At 41.2% G+C, this 20051-nt stretch overlaps 1 pseudogene; it reads right to left on the bottom strand.

The window, feature by feature from the left end:
* Positions 1-10221: 10221 nt before the first annotated feature.
* On the bottom strand, positions 10222-18501 carry LOC138823113 (ubiquinol-cytochrome c reductase complex assembly factor 6 pseudogene; annotated as a pseudogene).
* Positions 18502-20051: the final 1550 nt, after the last annotated feature.

Here is a 20051-nt window from a genome sequence, read left to right as displayed (position 1 = left end):
CATAGTTCAAGTGGTAGAGCACCAGCTGTGAGCAATTATTGGTCCTGAGTTCAAGGCCAGATTACACACACACAAATATATGGCATATTGCATATTGATATTTATATCACTCAAGTCTCTTCCATCATAAACTTAGTAAATATTTTATTTTAGAGGGCAGTGCTTAGCAACACATTATTTCTTTTGTAGATCAACTGTGAGACTTGGTTGTATAGTGTAATTAAAACTGAGCTGATCCAATTTTCCATATTTGCTCTGCCTGAAGCTCATAAGCTAATTGAGTCATAGCAATTATGTTGAACCTCATAATTAAAAGTGTGTATTTATTTCCATTGATCTTGATTTTTTCACTTTATTAAAATTTCCCTGGCTTGTATATTAATAATAACCTATTTTAAATCTAAACTTTTTGCAAGATTTTCTGTAAGGCCAGAAACTTGTCATTTCTTTTATTCATTTTTTTACATTTAGTGCCTTTTTTGTTTATTAGAATACTATAGATTACATAAAGTGTTCAGAGTGCTTGATAAAGAATAAAGAAGAACAAATGTAGAACTTTACCATTTGAAGACAGCTGGTTAATATTTTATAACATTCATTTCTTCATTTGCTATGCATCAGGGATTTCTTTACAAAATTAGAATCATATTATACACAGGATCATTGTGTTTAAACATGATTAAAGCTATAAAAAGGATAAAATATTCAGAATAAGCTTGACTTTTAATTTATCCCTCTTTTTATATATAGCCCAAATGTGTTGTTTCTATTATACAACATTGTAATGCACATATTATATGCAAATTTATTCTCAGCCAGTATTAGATTCAGAATGAACTTTTAGACATACAGTTACTAGATTGATGGGTAGGAACATTCAAGCCTTTGGTAATGTTTGACCAAATAATGTTTTAGAAATATTTTCTGGATTATTTTTAATTATCCAATCCCCAAACTCCACACTAAGAAAACCCACCAAATGTCTTCCACAAATGTCTTTCATTTCTTCCTGTTCATCTGCTGATGGTATGGCATCTCTTGCTTGAGCTGTCATCAGGCCTTCCTGTCCACAGGTAGTGGGGACACTACTTCCTGTCCACAGGTCCTGCTCTGCAGTTCCTCAGAGCAACTCTTCTCCCGTTCCTCAGTTGGGCTGATTTTTCCTCTAATATTTTTTACTTCCCCATTTTTCTTGGCATTTTCCCTTCCTTTTTAATGAGTAAACAGATGTTGATTTCATGGGAGAGAGCTTTTCAGAAATGGCTAGGGGAGCCAGCAACATTCTTTACTGCTTGTTAAAAATGTCTACATCCAATCAGGCAGGATGTACTCCTGTGATCCTAGCTATTTAGGTAGTGGAAGCAGAAGGGTCATGAGTTTGAGGTCAGCTTCTGCAAAGTTAGCAAAGCCTATCTCAAAACAAAATAAAAATAAAAGGGCTGTCAGTGTAGCCGATGAGATAGAGCGATTGTTTAGCATGTGGAAAGCCTTGAGTTCCATTCTGAGTACAAAGGAATAAAGTGTTCATATTCTTATTTAAGGAACCTTTGTCCCTACACAGAAATAAGCCCAAATTTGTCCTAGGTGCCTAACAAAGCTGACACAGACAAATTCTTTACATAATCCTTTGAGTCTTTGCTTTAAAATATTGAAAGGCAGCCAGTTGCTGGTGGCTCACACCTATAATCCTAGCTACACAGAAGGCTGAGATCTGAGGATCGTGGTTCAAAGCCAGCCTGGGCAGAAAATTCCCCATGAGACTCTTATCTCCAATGAACCACTGTAAAACCAGAAGTGGTGTTGTGGCTCAAGTGGTAGAGTGCTTGCCTTGATCTGAAGAGCTCTGGGACAGCGCCCAGGCTCAGAGTTCAAGCCCCACAACCGACTATATGAAAGGCCAACCTTTATTTCTATGTGGACAAAGTCCACATTTCTTGCTAAGATAACCAATCCTGAGCTCCACTGGTATCCTAGCTTCTACGGTCATCTCTCTCTACATCTGCCTCATGAACTATCCAGCCAACTGCTTTATTGCTTCTGCTACAACTTCTATGATCTCAATCCTTTATTCATCTTTTTGTACTAACCCTCTTTGTCTAAACTCTTCATGTACTTTCAGATAAGCTTCAGTGCTCCTACACGAATCCTTGTCAGCAATGCTGAGAATGAATTACTCTCATCAAAAGCACCCACTGAGTCCTGCGTGTCTGATGTTTCAAATGAATTCTCAGCCTCTACCATACCACATTGAGTTCTTTTGATGTAGGGCCTGGACCTCTACTCTTCATCTTTGTGCCCACATCTCTTGCATATCATTATGTTCAAGAGATAGTTGTTATGAATGAATGGAGGGATGGATGGATGGATGGATGGATGAATACTGAATGGGAGATACAAAAATAAAGGAGATGGGGAAGAATGGTTGGGGATTCCCTCTAACGCAAGATTGATGTTCAATGATATACACCAAGAGGAGATCAGGGCTGTGGGTAGCACAAGCAGAGGCAATCTCTCAATTTTTTAATTGATTCTTCAGACGTATGATTTTGTTATTGTTCTTTTTTTCCCATACCAGTCAAGGGTTTAAACTCAGGGTCTGGGCCCTGTCTCTGAGCTTCTTTTGCTCAAGGCTAGTGCCCTACCACTTGAGCTACACCTCCATTTCTGGCTTTTTGGTAGTTTTTTTTAGTGGAGATAAGAGTCTCACAGACTTTCCTTCCTGGGCTGGCTTTGAACCACAGTCTTCAGATCTCAGGAGGAGCTAGGATTTACAGATATGAGCCATGGGTGCCCAGCTTGCTTTTGCTTTCTTAAAAGATATCCATGGTGGAAATGCAGGAATGTGGGGTAGCAGATGGGCTTATGCCATCACTGTTCAGAAACACAAGATAAAGTACTTGAGGACTTACCTGCTGAGGGCCAGTAAGCCTCAGAGAAACTAGAGATGAGAAGGACTTGGGTTATTTGTCAGAATACTGGCATCTCTGGTTGGCATTTCAAAGATGCTCCCTATGGCTGAATGATCTCAGCGGGAGATAAGAACCTGTTAATTGATTGATCAACTGCACTTTGGCCTGATGTTCAGGAGTTTACTTTAAAGGTTTACTATAGGAGACAACAAATTAAGAGTCTGATGGAAGCCAGCCAGTAACTTGAAATGGTAGTGTGCAAAGTGTGCTTGGCATTTGAGTGAGAAGAGCTCTAAAGCATAAATGCAAGACAGCAACAGGAAATAAAGAAGTTGTCACCACCAGGAGGCAGAGCCGAACAAATACCTCAGCAGTACTGGGCAAACCCACACCCTGGCTCTTCTGTGCAGACTCAAGTAAGCCCAGAAATTTGTTGGGAGGAGGACCAGAATCAAACAATTGAGTCTGTAAGCTAAGACCTAATTTCCCTCTTGCTCTAATTTCACACTTCTAGAAAATAAATTATCTGATAGGATGCTAAATTTTCAAGTCTTAAAACATTAATTAGAATTAAATGATATGTGTATATAATAGGTCACTAATAGTAGCAAATATAAGCATTTATAGACTAGATGACTGAATTATATCCAGGGAAAAGGTAATCAGTTCTCAAGAATGATCATTTCACAAGTCTTTTATTTATGTATTTTTATCTGTGCTCTTGAGGCTATGCACAGTGCTTGTGTTTGTCTGACACAAATAGCATATAATGGAGTGCAACTGAACATCTCTTCTTCATTCCACATTTCAAGTTGGGAACCTGAAATTGACTATGAGAGGAAAACTATACCATAGCAGTGGGCAAATGTTACAAATTAAATCTTCATCAGGCTGGTTGATTGTAAAACATTGACCGAACATCCCTGGGTGAGGAATAGGTAGACTGCCCAATAGATTCTGCTGGGTGGCAGAGGGGAAATTTGGGCCTTGTAGTTTGACTCTGCTCACAGTTCAAGACACCAAAAAAAATGCAGGAACTGGAATCTTGGACTCTGTGGTGATGCTCAGGATTTGAATCTGTCTTTGGCTGTTTATTAGCTGCACACGTTGGACAGTGGACACAGTGGTTAGGACCTACTTCATTCAGTTATTTTAATGATTCAGTGAATATGTCTGTTGCCTTAAGTAGCTCTGTATGCTATCTATTATTATTAATATTAAAAGGAAAAGGAATTATTAGTACCAGTAGGTTATAATTATATAAACAAGAGAGACACCCTGAATTCTAAGATCATTTGCCTATCTTGTCATAGTTTCGTATTTAATTTTACATCATGATTTAAACTTATTTTCTGGAAAAAATGTCTAAACGTAATGTTAGACTTACTATTCTAACTTGACAGAATAATAAAGTTTGACTATCATATATTCCTAGTCTAATATTTAGAAATTAAAATTTAAAAAGTTCCAGAGTCTAATTCTGAAAGCTTTTATCCTATTTCCTTAAACAGTTCATAAATGTCAGAAAAACCAGTTGAGTTTCCCTACCAAAACACATTATTTAACACAAACTGCAGGTTTTTAATTGTCTGGTTCAACAGAGGGATAGCTCTGAAATTGGGTTAATACATATTCAGTGGCTCTTTGCTCAAAGAAGAAATCAGGAATATGCCTCTGCATTTGAATAGAGGCAGTCTGGAGAAATATCTCTCATGGTAACAGAGGGAAAGTAGAATGATCTAGAACAATCAGACCTGTGACTCTTTTTGGAACCACTAAGAAATAAAACTTTGAGCCAGGTGCCAGTGGCTCATGACTGCAATCCTAGCTGCTCAGGGGACTGAGATCTGAAGAACACACTTCAAAACCAGCCCAGGCAGGAAAAGTCTGAGAGGTTCTTATCTCCAATTAACCACAAAAAGCCTGAAGTAATGATGTGGCTCAAGTGGTAGAGTGTTAGTGTGCAAGCCTTGAGCAAAAGAGCTCCAAGACAGAGCCCAGGCCTGGAGTTCAAGCCCCAGTATTGGAAAACAAAACCAAAAACCAAAACAAAAAGCAACTTCATGAGATAAAGAATTTCATGAATCAGGTATGAATGTGGATTGATAATGAACAGCATAATGTCCATTGGAAACTTGTGACTTGGCCTTCTGGAAGTTATAGAGAAAGATGGAGGAGAGCCTAGCCTATGTATGTGACCCTGATCTAGGGTACAAACTCCTGCGTGACACACTAATGTCACTCCAGCTGGCAGACTTTGGAACAGTTGCTCACGGATGAGACCATTGCATAATCCAAACTTTAAAGTCCAATTTCAGAATTTTCTAGTCCTGCCAGCAACTCCCATCTCTTTAATTCATTTAGTTCAATAAGCTCAGCAGATTACTACTGTATTTATAGGTTCTCTATTATCCCTTACCAACACTGTGAAAGGTGTGGTTTGAAATTCATTTAAAAAAGTATAGCCAAAGCTGGGCGTGGTGGTGCAAACCTATAATCTTAGCACTAGGGAGGCAGAGGTAGGAAGATTGTGAATTTGATTGTAGTCAGCCTGGACTACAAAGTGAGGCTCTGTCCCAAACTAAACAAAACCCCTCAAGCAAACTATTACTAAAAAGAAAAAAATAGTTTTCTAAAGCACCCAAAGATTCAGCGGGTATGTCCTATCTATGTGTGATAAATAGTTTTTCTTTTGAAAATACCCAATGGCACTTCCACAATGCTCCAACTCCAAGCTCCTGGCTCTGGAACTCTCAAGCTACAAAGTGGCAGAGCGCTTCTACAATGGAATGTGCACATGACCGTTTTTAGAATTCCTTCTGGCACAGAGTATACTCAGGCCCTCAGGGGACAGGCATGTGACACGCTTAAGTCATTTGACACTTCAGCTGTCCCACTGTCACCATCCCATTCATTCAGAATTGCTGTGGCACCACCACAGCTGCTGGTGGAGCCCAGATGGGTGTATCTGTGTCTGACAGACACAGTGACAGACAAGTGATACCAAAAAAGGCTCCTTGTGACAGGCCTACCAAAGGTCCTTTTAAAAATTAAGTAAATGTATATTATAAAAAGAAATGCAGGGCCAGGAATGTGGCTTAGTGGCAAAGGACTTGCCTAACATGCATGAAGCCATAGGTTCGATTCCTCAGTACCACATAAACAGGAAAAACTGGAAGTGGTGTTGTGGCTCAAGTGGTAGAGTGCTAGCCTTGAGCAAAGGAAGCTCAAGGACAATGCCCAGGCCCTGAGTTCAAGCCCCAGGACTGGTAAACAAAAAAATAAAAGAAAAAGAAAAAAAGACATGCATGCTTGTGGCTAAGTAGATAAAATACAAAGGAATAAAAAGGATTAATTTCAAGTGGAATGTTATAATTCATATAGAATTCCCCCATACATATGGAAACCTTTAAAAAAAATTAGTCACATCTCTGTGTGTGTATAAGTTTGTATTTTGTAGTTTCTCTGATGGAGATTGAACTTTGAACTTTGCCCTTACTAAGCAAATGTTCTACCACTTGAGCCATGCCCCCAGTTTTTTGCATTTAGTTTGATTTTCTTTTTCTTTTTCTTTTTTTTTTAAAGTTTTTATTGTGGAAATACTGTACAGAGGGGTTACAGTTACATGAGCAAGGTGATGAGTACATTTCTTATCAAGCATTGTTGCCTCCTCCTTTGTGTTTCCCCTACCATCCCTTCCCTCCCACCTCCAAAACTACACTGCCCCTACCCCCCACTCCGCACTCCCTCACTCCCCACCTTCCCACCCCCACTCTCCCCAGCCCCTCCTAAATTGTAAAGTTCATTTTTCAACATAGTGTCTTGTACATCTCATTGTTGCAATGGGTCAAACTGTATCCCTATTTAAACATTTTGTTTTTTCCTTTCCCCTCCCCAAATTATACTAACATCAAATACACTGAAAACAAGGGTTATACTGTTGGGGAGGAACATACAAAGCAACAAAAAAATCACATGGTACCTTAATACATGAGAAACAACAGCAAGAAAGAAAAAAAAAAACCACTTGTGTCCCTATCTGGGGGTTCATTTCACTTAACTTCATCTTATCTGGTCATATGTATATAGTTTTTGACCTTTTCTACTTGTCCCAGACATACATTAGTTATTGCAAATAAGGGAAACCATGGGACCTATGTTTCTTTGGGCCTGGCTTATTTCACTTAATATAATTTTTTCCAAGTCTTTCCATTTCCTAACAAAAGGGGTGATGCCATTCTTTCTTATGGAGGCATAGAATTCACACACACACACACACACACACACACACACACACACACACACACACACACACACATATAAAGCTTGATTTTCAAATGAGGTCTCTTGCTAACTTTCCTCAGGCTGGCCTCAAAACTGGATTCCCCTATCTTCATCTTCCAGGTAACTGAGAACCAGCATGCCTGGTGTTAGTCTGGAAATAGGACTTTGCCAACTTTTTGCCCAGGCTGGCTTCAAACCTTCAGTCTTCCAGGCTTCTCCTGCATAGTAATTGGGTCTACACATGTGTGTAACCCCACCCACCCCTTTGGCTATGTTGACGCTCTAGTTACCTCTGAGCCATCAGGCTCTTTAATCTTCTTCTATGTCATTTTCATATTTCCTGGTCCATTTTAAGCACTTCCTGACCTGCACAGCAAAGCGTTCCAACCTGCAGCCCGATCTCTAAGGACTTCCTGCTCCTTGTAATAGTGTAAGGTATTTACACACAAGCATTAGATGCTAAATATACTCATTACTAGGGTGCCATTGCTTTTAGATCCTCTCAGTGTACCAAGCCAACAATGTATGTCTGCTTCCTGAGATTTATCATGATCTCTGCATCTCTAGCTGTAAAGCCATGTGATGGCGCTGACATCTCTGATTTCAGAGTAGCAGCACAGGGTGCTGCCCAGCCCTGTCCACTTGTGTATTTATAGCCCATCTTCTCATGGTGAAAGTCTATTATTTGTTCACTATTATGTAATAGTTTCAGAACTGGTAAGATATACCATTTCAAGACACAAGACAACTGGCTACAGTAATTGTTTATAGTTTTAACTTTAACCTCAAGCCAAGTGTTCACAACTAAATGGTTCGTTCCTCTGTTCTCTTTTGGGTGGCTACTAATTATTTAAATACTTGTTAGATTTTTGTCTCAGCCATCCTCCCTAACCTATAGTAATCTTTCAGCATGATATCTTGTATATTGTTTAGGCGTTTTCACTTTAAATAGTTACATATCAAACTTGTCGTTTTTCTTTGGGTTTGTATGCAATTATAAACATTTTTATGAAGCATCATTTTTTTCCATCAATTTTTCCATCCTGTTTATTTTTGTGCCAGTAATGGGATTTGAATTCAGGCCTAGGACTTCTCTTAGCTTTTCTCAAGGCTGGGACTTTACCATTTGAGCCACAGCTCCATTTGCAGCTTATTGGAGGTTAATTGAAGAGTCTCATGATTTTCCTGCTCAGGCTGGCTTTGAACCGAGATACTCAGATCTCAGCTTCCTATGTAGCTCTGATTACAGGTATGAGTTCCATGAAATTCTTAAAACATTCTGACTCATCTCTCCCATGGTTGTTTTCTTTACTTATTTATTTTTTTAGTACTGGTCCTAAGGCTTGAAGTTAGGGACTGGCACTGTCCCTGAGGTTTTTTGCTCAAGGCTAGTACTCTACCACTTGATTCACAACTCTACTGGGCTTTTGGTGGTTAACTAGAGATAAGAGTCTCCTGGATTTCCTTGGGTAGACTGGTTTTGAACCTCAATCCTCAGATCTCAGCCTCCTTAGTAGCTAGGATTACAGGTGTGAGGCACTAGTACCTAGCTATTTAAATTTTTGTGGGAAATATCCTTATTTATAAACTTATTTCTTTCTCTGGTGCTGGAATAGATTTTTATGACTAAGTAAAGGACTTGGACACACTGACAATTTTGATAGCTGTCTTCCTAGTTGCATTCCAGAGTAGTGCAACTTAACCTCCCCTTGGTGGGGGTGGGGGTGGGGCTTGGGGTGGGAGGGCTGTATCCTGTCAGAGCTAAAGATACAAACTTCAAAAGGACCATGTTTGGGAACATGCAGAGCACTAGATTGTATGAGATGTCTAACAAGGGGGAGTTACTTCCTCACATCCTTATTTTACAATTCTAATAATGGATACAAGTCTGCTAGGGACTCAACTTTCAGCCTGTGGCTTCAGACATTCATCACTTTATAGTCTTATCCATCTGTTTCAAAACCATGGGTTCCAAGAACAGCATTCCTGAGGCTCCCAGACTGTAAACACTCCTGGAGAGGCAGGATTTACTGTGTTCTGCCAGCCTTGTTCAAGATCACGCTCCTTTTCACAAGTGACCATTCCTCCATAGAAAACGTATCATCCATCCAACTTCTCCCCTTAAGAACTTGAACTTTCTGCTCTTTATACTTGGGTTTAAAAATAATCCTCAGATATAAAAACCTTTGTAGATCCCATGAGTTGGTTCGTTAACTGTTAGAGAAGGCTGCCAAGGAACCAGGCATTCTAGAAGCTGCACCCCCTCATACCATGCATGGGTAAGGAAAACTGCAAAGGCCTCAGCCAAACCCCATTACCTCAGGCTCTGTGCGACAGATGCAGGGTGAGTCATAAGGAGAAGCAGGTCACAAGATGGATGCATAATTAGAAAATGACCCTAATCTTGGTGGGTCAGCGCCAGTAATTTGGTGGATGTGGGACAACAGCCTAATGAACTGGCATCGAGTCAGCTTCTTACTGTGAAATGGACCCTAAGCGACTATCAAGTTCAGAGAAGAGCAACTTAAGGCCCAGAGCAGTCCAGGGACATGCCCAAATTCTCAGGGATACTTACTAGCTCTGCAAATCTTTTTTTTTTTTATTTTTCGATACAAGTATTTTTATTATTTACAGAAATATTAACTTGGATCTCATACACATTCAGTGTCAATATCAATTTCACTATGTTTAAGTTTATAATTCCCATCGGCCATTATACTCAGGCTAATTCAGAGAAAAGCCAGAACTAAAATGGCAGGAAACATGGCAAATACTCAATCTTATATGATATACAAGACAACTGTCTTCCAGTCCACATGCAAGAGGCTTGAGAATAGGTAGTTTGGCATTTTGGTCAAACCGTAATGACAAGTTCACCTCATCAGTGAATATAGACAAAGCACCAATTCTGCTATCAGCATAGCATTAGGTGCTTAGCCACAAGTAGTTTGACACAGTAAGCTATGTTTAATACCTATTTAAGACTTCTCATTTACAGAATGCTTAGCATCGTTGAGTTCTGAAATTTTTATTGCTCTACAACCTGAGGTTTGTGTTGTCTCTCTTTCAGTCCCCAAAGCTCTGTTTTGAGTTCTCCAGGCTTTGGTGGAATTTCAGATATTGTCAGGTCAGGCTGGTAGTACCTGTGCACCACTTGGGCACCCGTGCACATGGCTGCCAACATTTCCAGGTAGCTGGGCCAGGACACACCTGCGGGTATGGTCGGAGGGCTGGCGGCGAGGGAAAAGGGGCAGCATTAGAAGGTTCTAAGCTCACTACCAGCCGCACAGTTACTGGGGTTCGCGGTACTCTCCTGCCCACCACGCACGGGTCTGTCTTGTCGGTTCTGACAGGTCACCAAGAGGATGATGCTAGGCCCAGGGCCAAGGTGCACCTTCAGGCCTTGATCAATCAGTGAAGGGCTCTCTGCGTGCCCATCCCTACCCCACGTTGCAGGAAGAGAGGCGAGGAGACAACACCCCTCCCCCTTCCCCAGCCCCGTGGGGCGCCAGACCCAACCTTATTTTTCAATTTATTATTATTATTATTATTATTATAAAGATGATATACAGAGGGATTGCAGTTACACAAGTCAGGTAAAGAGTACATTCCTTGCTCGACCCCTGTTTTTCCCTCCTGTCTCCACTCACAAATTATATAGTTCAATTTCAACATAGTGTCCAGTGAGTAGCCTTGGCATATTTGTTCATTCCTTGTCCCTCCATTTCTAGGTCTTCCCTTACACTCCCAAAGACAGATAAACAAACATACGGTACAAAAAGGGAAGAAAACAAAAACAGCAAAAAAGGAAAAGAAAAGCTCTTGTTGTCATTCCCTGGAGTTCATTTCAATAAATACTATTTTGTATGACCAGATGCTCTGTGGATCTTAACCAGGTCTCCTGATTGCAAGTTCAGTGTTCTTTCACTAGAAAGAATTATCTGCATTATCTGCCTGCCTCTAAAGCCCATGTCTATGAAGTTTGGAAGAAGTGGTTAAAAGCCATGAGGAGACAACCTCTACTATCCTCTGCCATTGCCACATGCACCTGGTAGAATTTTCTGGTGCAATTCAGATGCCAACTCCACTTCTTTGCACATTCATCTCTCAGAAGGGAATAAAATTCACTTAAGAATTCATTTCCCACAGTATGTTCACAAATAAAATAAAAAATAAAAAAATTCAGATATAAAAAAAAGAATTCATTTCCCTAGCTCTCTACCTTTTTAATATTTTTATTGTAAAAGTACTGTACAGAGGAGTTACAATTACATGAGCAAGGTAATGAGTACATTTCCTATCAAGCATTGTTGCCTCCTCCTTTGTTTTTCCCCTACCCTCCCTTCCCTCCCACCTCCACAACTACACTGCCCGCCCCCCAGCCTGAACTGTAAAGTTCGTTTTTCAACATAGTATCTTGTACATCTCATTGTTGCAGTGGGTCAACCTGTATCCCTATTTAAGCATTTTGTTTTTTCCCTTCCCCTTCCCAAATTATAAAAATGTATATACAAGATGCAGGGCACTGACATCAAATACAGTGAAAACAGGGGGAGGAACATACAAAGAAACAAAAAAAAAATCACATGGTATATTATAAATACATTAGAAACAATAGCAAGAAAGAAAAAACTACTTGTGTCCCTCTTGGGGTTCATTTTGCTTAACATCATCTTATCTGGTCATATGTACATAGCTTTTGACCTTTTCTGCTTGTCCCAGACATATTCTAGTTATTACAAATAAGGGAAACCATGGTACCTATGTTTCTTTCAGCCCTCTACCTTTTTAGCCTCTGTGCATGAATCTAACTCCAGAGCAAGAATCTTTCCCGATGCAATGATATATGTAGCCAGAGAGCTGTAATTTCCTGACCCCAACACCATTAACCCCCAGCCATGCCATTGCATTAGCTTGTTTTTGTGTCATTATATAAACACACATTTGCCAGTTCAAAGCACTTGGAAGTGTTTCATTATGCTTTCTTCCTGGCCATGACCGCTGACCACTTGCCAAGGCTGAAGAATAACTAGTGTGTCCTGCACTAGAAGGAATTAGGATTGTAGGAGAAACAGGATAATTGCACAGCATTATTTCGTTGTACTTTAGAATATGGCTGTATTAGTCAGTCTTCTGTCATTCTGACAAAATACCCGAGGGGGAAAAAATCAACTTTAAAGAAGGAAGGATTCTTTCTGGCTCGAGTTTTCAGTCCATGATCATGTGGCTTCATCATTTCTGGGAGTGTTGGTATGAGAGCTCAGGATGGCAGAGAGCCAAGTAGTGCCACATTGCTCACCTCATAGTAGCTAGGAAGCAGAGAAAGAGAGAAAGGAACCCTGGTCTCTTTAAGGACATGCTTCCCCTCCACACTCCTTCCTACCCCCAGTGACCTACTTCTGCTAACTAGAACCCACCCCCCAAAGCCCATTCAGCTATGAACTATCAGTGGATTAACCTACTGATGTGGTCAACCCCCATATGATCCAATCAACTCTCAAGTCCCACCTTCAAACACGCTGAGGTTTGGGGGAATATTTCAGATCCAAATCAGAACATAGTTGTTAAAGAAGTATTGGTGCAGGGGCAGTGGCTCATACCTGTAATCCTAGCTCCTCAGGAGGTTGAGATTTGAGAACTGAGGTTCAAAACCAGCATGAGCAGGAAACCCATGAGACTTAATACATAAGAATGATTGGGCTCAATTTCCAGTACTTTAGAGAAAAAGATTATTGCTTGAAGATGGAAAATTACACTGTTTTGATAATTACACATTGCATTCCTGAATTGAATTACCATAAAGAACTCCATAAAGATGTACAAATAGTATGCCTCTATAGGTACATTTCCTTACTTCAGTATAGCTTTCCCTCCTGTCTTCGTGTTTGGGTTGTCCAGCTTAGTGACCAGGCTATGTTCAGAGAAATGCCTCCTTTGGTGATCACATTGTTATGTGATCATCACAGAACAGACAGGCATAAACTAAGAGAACTGTGAAATTGATGGGACCACAGTTGCATATGATATCTACCACTGATTGAACCTGGCTCATGACTATATATTACAATTGTCTGTGTTATAGGATCAGCAAGGGAATCCTGTGTGATTACTTTTCAGATCAATAAAAAAGTGAAAAACTGTGCAGTTTTATCCCTGCCTATACAATATCCTTTTCTGGGGCTCAGCAATGTCTCAAGTAAGATCTCTCCCCTGTACCTCCCCACCCCAAATGTCATTTTTAACTTCTGGCCTAGCTACCACAGGATTCTTCTGGGTTTGCATAAGTCACTTATGCAAAAATTGTGCTTGAGTCCCTTTGTCATTTAGGTTTTTCCCAGTATGTATATGTATAGCTCAGAGTTACTCTTCAGTGACCACTCTCCAGGAAATGTAGACTTTCTTCTTTTTCTTTTCTTTTTTTGTTTTTGGCTTTGCGTTCAGACAGACAGGAGCATAAAGTTCCCTTTCTGATCCCTTTAGAGACAGTTTGGCCCTGGACACATACACACAAACATCCAGTCTGCCAGAACTGAGTGTGATGTCATAGGTTTAAGCCTGCTTTCCTAAAATTCACCTCTGGTTTTGGAGGTCCTAGTTTTTCAGTTTGCCCAGCTGTTTTAGCTCTGAGTACTACAGGGCTTCTGCCTTGTGCAGACTGGTCCATGTATGGCTTGAAGGATGCTGTTGGGGATGTCACAAATCCTTCTCCACTTGGCCCTTGGTAGGTGCAGCCTAGCTCATGCTCATGATCTTCTTGACCTCTGGAGTTGATGGTGGTCTCAGGACTGCTCTGCTGGCATCCTCACCTGGTTCTATTAACTTCCCATGGCTCTGCTGTTTTACTGCAGCTCCCAGACTCCTTCTGTATCTAGCAGTCATTGCCTCTGCCTTCCACCCCTCTGCCTTCCACCTTACCCTTAGGTACAGGTTCTCCAAGCCTCTCAAGCATGATGCTAGAGCTTGATTTTGTCCCTTTGGGCTTGCATTTCCTCTGACAAAGACCTGTACTATGCATTGAGGCCCAGAATAATGACACTCCTGCTGTACACATGGGCTCTGTAGAGGGGTGTGTGTGTGTGTGTGTGTGTGTGTGTGTGTGTGTGTGTGTGTGTGTGTGTGTGTGTGTGTGTGTGTGTGTGTGTGTGTGTGTGTGTGTGTGTGTGTGTGTGTGTGTGTGTGTGTGTGTGTGTGTGTGTGTGTGTGTGTGTGTGTAAGGGTGCTTTTCCTAGAAGGGTACGGATTCTCCACCCTGTGTGAGAGCCAGCAGGGGCAATGAGAGTCAGCAATGAGGCTCATGCTCTTGGCAGCACTGTCACTGGGAGGTGGCCACAATCTCCCCAGCCACTCCTGCCTGGTGAAATGCTTCCCCAAGAAGGGGTTAGGGAGAAAGAAATTCCAGCAAGAATAGATGGACCTTCCAAGGAAATGGCAGCCCAAGGGGTGGGGGGCGGGGGTGAGGCAGAAGGAATTGCCTTGTACTTGGCTATATTTGTCTAGAATGAAAGGCTTAGGTAGAGCTTCCAGAAACCAAAGCAAACAAGAAACCTGGTAAAGGATATCACAGCCAGATTGACTGCTGTTAACAATTGTATGTGTACAGGTACTACCTCAGTGTCCACTAGGGATTCATGCCATGGTCAGTCTTGCATATCATAAAGGCTCAAGGATGCTAATGCATATAAAACTTACATAAAACAGTTTAGTGTTGCAATAACCTACATCCATCTTCCAATATACTTTACATTGTCTCTAGACCCTTCACCTAATACCATGTACCTGCTATGTGAATAGTTATGAAATTGTTTAGGGGGTAATGGCATAAATAAGAGCTATCTTCAGTGCACTCGATTTAAAAAAAATATTTTCAGCTGGGCCTGGTGGCTCACATCTGTAGTCCTAGGTATTCAGGAGGCTGAGATCTGAGGATTGTGGTTCAAAGCCAGCCCAGGCAGAAAAGTCCCATGAGTCCCTTGTCTCCATTAACCACTCAAAAAAACCTGGAAGTGGCACTATAACTCAAGGAGGTAGAGTGCTAGCCTTGAGCAAAAAAGACAGGGACATTGCCCAGGCCCTGAGTTCAAGTCTCACAATTGACCACAAACAAAAAAATACTTTTGCCTTCATATCAGTATCATCATTTTTATTCTACTTCCATAAAGTTTTTTTTCCTGTTATTTGTGTATTACCCTTTTTTCCCCCTAAAACATACTACATTCTTTCTTTTTTTTTTTTTTTTTTTTTTTTGGGTCCAGTCATAGGGCCTAGGCCTGGGCTCTGTCCCTCAGTTCTTCAGCTCAAGGCTAGCGCTCTACCACTTGAGCCACAGCACCACTTCTGGCTTTTTTCTTTTTGCTTATGTGGTGCTGAGGAATTGAACCCAGGGCCTCAGGGATGCAAGGCAAGCGCTCTACCACTGAGCCACCTTCCCAGCCCCATTATTTCTTTTTGTAGGGCTGGGGTACAGCTCAGTGGTAGACCCTTGCTTAGTACATGCCAGACCCTAGGATCAACCAGAGGTGTCAGTATTTCTTTTTAGACACTTTTTTTTTTTATGGTTTAAGTATTATTATTTCTTAGACCATATAACGTTTTAGACAGATTTTAGTCTTTTTTTTATTTTTAATTTAATTTAATTTAATTTGTGAACATACTGTACAGAGGAGTTACAATTACATGGGCAGGATAATGCGTACATTTCTTACCAAGCATTGCAGCCTCCTCCTTTGCTTACCCTTCCCATCCCTTCCCAGCCTCCCCCCTCCCCCCCATCCCAATCCTATTCCTTCCCCCCCTCCCCCCCCCCACCGCCCCGACGTTGTAAAGCTCGTTTTGGACATGACAACTTGTGCTTCTCATTGTTGCAACAGGTCCACCTGTATCCTTATAGAACTGGTTTTTCCCCATCTCCTCCACTAGTTATACTGACATCAAATATAGTGAAAGCAGGGGTTATACTGTGGGGGAGGGACATACAAAGCAACAAAGAGATAATCTTATAAATGCGTTAGAAACACATGCATGAAAGAAAAAAACATTAAAATACACATCTAAGGGTTCATTTTCCTGACATCACATTATCTGACCTTTTCCTCTTGACTCATACATATACTAGATATTACAAATAAGGGAAACCATGGGACCTATGTTTCTTTGGGCCTGGCTTACTTCACTTAATATAATTTTTTCCAAGTTTTTCCATTTCTTAACAAATGGGGCAATGTCATTCTTTCTGATGGAGGCATAGAATTCCATTGTGTATATATACCACATTTTCTTGATCCATTCATCTACTGAGGGGCATCTGGGTTGGTTCCATATCTTAGCTATGGTAAATAATGCTGCAATAAACATAGTTGTGCTGGTAGCTTTAGTGTGGTCTTGTTTGTAAACATCTGGGTATATGCCCAAAAGTGGGATTGCTGGGTCCTTTTTAGACACTTTTTTTGGTCAGTCCTGGGGCTTAAACTCAGGGCCTGGGCACTGTTCCTGAGCTTCTTTTGCTAAGGCTAGTGCTCTACCACTTGAGCCACAGTTCCACTTGCAGCCTTTTCTGTTTATATGGTGCTGAGGAATCAAACCCAGGACTTCATGTATTCTAAGCAAGCACTCTGCCACTAAGCCACATTCCCAGACTAGATGCATTTATTTTTAACACAAATATTTTATCACTAGTACAAATAGCCAATTAGCAAATACAATGGAAACAAGACACAAATTGTGGCTAGATATTGTGAAATGCTCTGAGTTTGTGGCCTATTTTCTATATCAACAAAGAAGTAGAGAAACATTTGCTGTATGTGGTAAGAATTTACTGTCTGAAGCTCTTCACAGAGAGTAGCTAATTTAATATCCACGATAACTGGATAAGCTCTTTCCTCTGTTTTACATACAAGGAAAGTGAGACACATGATAAACAAATGGTAGAATCAAGATTCCAACAGACAGGGGTTCATTTTTAGGGGCATATTTCCCATACACCATGAGAAGTGACAATAACGGACAACATGGGCTGGTGAAACATTTTTCCAGAGTTTGGAAACCCTTGGGGACAGCCATAGACTACTCTCAGAAAAAAACAAAACAAAACAAAACTTCCTTCCAAACCCTGCACATTCTCCCTTCTTATGGAGACTCAATTTATATGAGCATTTTCAATGTTCTCAAAACTCCACAGCAAGGACCCTCTGGCTTTAATTAACGCCATGTTCCTCAAACCTATTGGTCCTTGCTTTTTAAAGCCTTCTTCCAGGCCCCCTACAGTCCTTCCCAATACAGTACAATAGCAGATCCCTCAGGTAATAACCTTCATTGTTTGTTAGGGTTGGGGACAATGGGGGGGGAGGGGGAAATCAACAGTCACAGGCAATGCTACCCTAGGCACTGCTGCTACCATCTAGGGTCCTTTCTTTCCTCCACCAAACAAAGAATTACGATGTAGGAAAATGGGAGCAGAGGCAAAGTTTACTTGAAAGTGAGAGTAAGGAACCAAGGAAGGTGAGGATGGCCTCTTGGCTTCTGGTGGGTTGGCATAACCCACCCCCTCCCCAATTAAGACTCCTGGCTGGGAGAGCTACCTTACGCCCTAGGAAGAGAAGAAAGAAGAAGATGTGGAAGAGGAGGAGTAGGAGGGCAGTACAGATTTCTTGAGGCAAGAGAATGAGAAATGGGATCTGGAAATCGGGAGTCTGTTGTAGCATTTGTGAGGTTTCCCTTTTATATCTCTTTGGGTGAATCTCAGCTGTTCTGGCATCTGTTGGGTCATTGCCCACATCACCCCAAGGGGAGGGACACCTGCCTCTGCACAGGTCTATTCTAGGGTAATAAAGAGCACTGTCTCAGTGTCTCCACTGGCCCTGCTCTCTCTCCCTATCTGCCTCCCTGTGTTGGAGATGCTGGATTCAAAGTTCCGAGAATGTAAAATCTACTTAACAAGCCCACAATGAGATGGGGGAAGTAGCTGTGGGAAGCAGCCATACATGTGATAAATAATGCACTTGTAATTGTCACACTGAAATCTGCTTTTCATTGTCACCTGCTCAGCAGATTTCTTAATTTATTAAAAAAAAAAAAAGACCCAAGTTGATGATAGATGGTGAAACTATGCTGTCTTCATCAGGATAAGGTGGCCATGGCACTGAGTGTCAGTATTTGACATTACCTGGACATAGCTGCAAGGAGAGCCATTACCTGGACCATACCTGGTTTCAATACTCTTGGAAATTCTGACTGTCAGATGGTTTCTTTTATCACTGATAGAGGCAAATTTGAACTCAGGGCAGTCGATGATTCCACCTACCTTTCCAGGCATCTTTCAGGAAGACCATCCTCATCAGCTGCTTCCTTCTTCCTTGGGCCCAGGACCCTAGTGCCTCTGGGCAGGACCTGTCTGGAGGACTGTCTTGGATTCTACATATCTTATCAGCTCTTTTTAATAACAAAAATAAAAACAAAATGCATGGAATAGAGTGGGGGGGGGGTGGAAGGAATGCTAGAAGGCATTACAAGCCCTGGAGGGCTCCTGAAAAGCAAGACATGGGAGAGGGAACTATGTCTTAAGTCCATGAGTTTGATTTAGAAATCTAATACCTCCCTGAAGAAGGAATCTGACCTAAATCACATGGCAGGTGTTGGCTGAGGATGCGTAGGACTTGTATCCCCAGTCCCAAGAGGCTTGAGAGTGCAGAGGCAGATTTGTAGTTTGCTTGCTTCTTTTTATTTTAAATGCCAGGTCTAGGGATTGAATTCAGGGTCTTGAACTCTCACCTGGGTTGTTTGTTCCCTGCTGGTTCTCTGCCACTTGAGCTATGACTCCAGCCTAGTTTTGACTGGTTATTTTGCAGATGGTGTCTCATAGACTTTTTCTACCTGGGATAATTTTGATTCTTGATTCTCTAGGTTTCAACGTCCTGAGTCGCTAAAATTATAGGCATGAACCACTAGCACCTAGAGAGCTTTAAAGTGGGGGAACTTTGAGTTTCTCCTTAAGGGCTGCCACCCCCACCCTCTGTAGCTCAAAGTTAAGAACTAAAAATATAACATAGTTACTCCTTAACTAGTAACACTGAATAAAACAAATAATTAAACTGGAAATGCACTGCTAAACCATTTCTTTGTACTTTTATTGACTTTTTTTTTTAAATTTCTGCCCTATTAAGACAATGCAGTGAGAAATCGCAATTACAATTCACAGACTGTGGCATGAAGAACACATTTCATCCGGAATCACAGCAAACCTTTTCCTCTTTATTCAGACAGAAGAGTCCAATACACAAATGTCAATAGGAGCAGAGTTGTTTTTTCTTAGAAGGGGGAAAACATTTATTCTGGCAGCGCTTTTACAATTCCAGGAAGTGGTTTTGCAGGAATAGAAACCATAACAAACTTGGAGGGCATTTGTTTGAGAGGCAAGGGACTCACTGGGTGGAACAAATTCCTCTTGTGCTTAGTGAATGGTCTGTCAGCCTTGGCTGGTGGCTGAGTCTTTCCAGGTGTTGAGAGAGAAAATGGAATTTCCTATATAGATGGCAAAAATTCCTGTAGAGCAGTGTTTTCTGTATCTTCAACCTCTCCCCACCCCATGCTGAAGCAAGTTCTCATGCTTTTCTGGAGCTTCTTGTGGTCATATGACCCTCTACCATGACAACCCTTTGGTCACAACACACTAGGTTTCCTCATACACTGCTTCTCTAGGGTTCGGATAATAGCACAAAACATCACTTGTCAAAAAAAAAAAAAAAAGTAGTAGATTTTAAGAACATGGGCATATGGGTTCATTAAGATAGCAAATATTTTGCAAGGGTACAGCCCCAATGACATTACTTTTACTTGATAGAATTTCTGGGGAGTGAGCCCAAAGTC

This window comes from Dipodomys merriami, unplaced genomic scaffold (assembly GCF_024711535.1).
Source record: "Dipodomys merriami isolate MVZ:Mamm:240054 unplaced genomic scaffold, mDipMer1.0.p SCAF_12, whole genome shotgun sequence".
In the NCBI taxonomy this organism is placed as follows: Eukaryota; Metazoa; Chordata; class Mammalia; order Rodentia; family Heteromyidae; genus Dipodomys; species Dipodomys merriami.
The sequence above is the reverse complement of the archived record's forward strand: the minus strand, read 5'-3'. Positions and strand labels throughout refer to the sequence as shown.